Source organism: Micromesistius poutassou (genome assembly GCF_964030765.1).
Source record: "Micromesistius poutassou genome assembly, contig: SCAFFOLD_1423, whole genome shotgun sequence".
NCBI classification, from domain to species: domain Eukaryota; kingdom Metazoa; phylum Chordata; class Actinopteri; order Gadiformes; family Gadidae; genus Micromesistius; species Micromesistius poutassou.
The window spans coordinates 5,001-7,500 of NW_028178354.1; the positions used below are offsets into that span (position 1 = coordinate 5,001).

Sequence of the window (2,500 nt, forward strand, 5' to 3'; positions counted from 1 at the left end):
TGTGTGTGTGCGACGCGCACGTCAAAAAACAAACACGTCAAAAAAAAAAAAACGCAGTGATAATAACTCTGATGTGGTGTTGACGCAGGAATGCTGTGAATGTGCAGGTGAAATCCCTGACGTGTTTTTTTCTTTCCTGGTAAACGAGACGCATTGAAAGGTGAGTGTGTTGTCGTGTGTTGCGATCACAACAAGACGTGATTCACGTTCGGGGCCGTTTGGCGTTACACGCTTTTGTCCAGAGAGACTCACAATAAGTCAGTTTGTCAGAAAGAGAGAGAAACAACGATATATCTCTGTGGGTACAGCGAGGATGTTCATAGAACCAAGAGCCAAGCACTAACCATCACTAGGTTAACCCCTTCCCCCGTACACACTAACCATCACTAGGTTAACCCGTTCCCCCGTAGACACTAACCATCACTAGGTTAACCCCTTCCCCCGTACACACTAACCATCACTAGGTTAACCCATTCTCCCGTACACACTAACCATCACTAGGTTAACCCGTTCCCCCGTACACACTAACCATCACTAGGTTAACCCGTTCCCCCGTACACACTAACCATCACTAGGTTAACCCATTCCCCGTACACACTAACCATCACTAGGTTAACCCATTCCCCGTATACACTAACCATCACTAGGTTAACCCATTCCCCCGTACACACTAACCATCACTAGGTTAACCCATTCCCCCGTATACACTAACCATCACTAGGTTAACCCGTTCCCCGTACACAACACAGATAGCTAGGGTAAGATGCAACGCCAAGTACTATATTTAAGTGCCAGGACGTGCAAACACATAATAAGTGTGTACATTAAGTGCCGGGGCGCACAAACACACAAAGTGATGACTCAGTCCGGTAACCAGGGTGACCTCGAATCTTCGACAGGAAAGACGTATTTTTGTCGACGTCGGCTTTCGTCGTCGAGTGTCGGGAGGAGGATTGTGTCCCGTCCTCATCGTTCAGGTGCAATTGGCGTAGGTTCGTATTAAGTTTGATTAAACGCTGACACGTCTTTTGGCGAGGACACCTTCCAGTGCAAAGATCGATCCAAAGAATGCATACCGCATCATCTCATCTACACACGACGCACAGAGCTCTAGATCCAGGACCAGACGCAACGATAACAACAGCGCCGCTTCTTCGGAGCAACGCCGTGACCTGCGTTAAAAGTGGAGTGTGCGTTTGGAAGTGTGCGTCTTACCTTTTGTGGTGATATGAGTTCATGTCGGGCTCCGCCTGTAACACAACAGAGACGCAACGTCAGTGGGCGGGACACAACCGTAACACACACACACACACACACACACAGACAGACACACACACAGACACAGGCAGAGAGACACACACACACACACATAGACACAGGCAGAGAGACACACACAGACAGACACACACAGACAGAGACAGGCAGACAGACACACAGACACAGGCAGAGAGACACACAGACAGACACAGGCAGAGAGACACACACACACAGACACACAAAGACAGACAAAGACAGACAGACGCACAGACAGACACAGGCAGAGAGACACACACACACACAGAGGCAGACAGAGACACACACACACACAAAGACAGACACACACACAATGTAAAGTAAGAACTCTAAACTTTTTAGTTCACGTCTGAGATTCTACTCTTTAGACGCATTTCAGGGTAGATCCTATCGTCGCCTCATATCTGAGGGAAACACACACAACGCCATGACGCCCCAGTCAACAACAGTGTTATCAACACACACACACACACACACACACACACACACACACACACACACACACACACACACACACACACACACACACACACACACACACACACACACACACACACACACACACACACACACACACACACACACGGTTTTGTGCCGTTGGGGGCTACCCTAGACCTCACGTGAAGCCGTAACAAAAAACGCGGGGCCCTGGTGAATAATGGATGAGCAGGGGCCCAGTGGAGCCCTAGGAGGCCGCCGTCATACGGGGAGAGCGACTTACACATGGAGCCGACTCAGAGCAGACTCAGGCCCCATGGAACAGACTCGGGCCCTATAGAACAAACTCAGGCCCTATGGAACAGACTCAGGCCCTATGGAACAGACTCAGGCCCTATGGAACAAACTCAGGCCCTATGGAACAAACTCAGGCCCTATGGAACAGACTCAGGCCCTATGGAACAGACTCAGGCCCTATGGAACAGACTCAGGCACTATCGAACAAACTCAGGCCCTATCGAACAGACTCAGGCCCTATGGAACAGACTCAGGCCCTATGGAACAGACTCAGGCCCTATGGAACAGACTCAGGCCCTATGGAACAAACTCAGGCCCTATGGAACAAACTCAGGCCCTATGGAACAGACTCAGGCCCTATGGAACAGACTCAGGCCCTATCGAACAGACTCAGGCCCTATCGAACAGACTCAGGCCCTATCGAACAAACTCAGGCCCTATCGAACAGACTCAGGCCCTATGGAACAGACTC

General features: G+C 50.2%; 1 long non-coding RNA gene across 1 annotated transcript in view; it reads right to left on the reverse strand.

Annotated features, from left to right (window-relative positions):
• Positions 1 to 1,180: 1,180 nt before the first annotated feature.
• The window catches only part of LOC311374597, a 4,631-nt gene continuing 3,311 nt past the window's right edge, over positions 1,181 to 2,500 (reverse strand). The window contains exon 3 of the long non-coding RNA XR_014643075.1: positions 1,181 to 1,250. This is a non-coding gene — a long non-coding RNA (uncharacterized lncRNA). The remainder of the gene's footprint in view (positions 1,251 to 2,500) is intronic.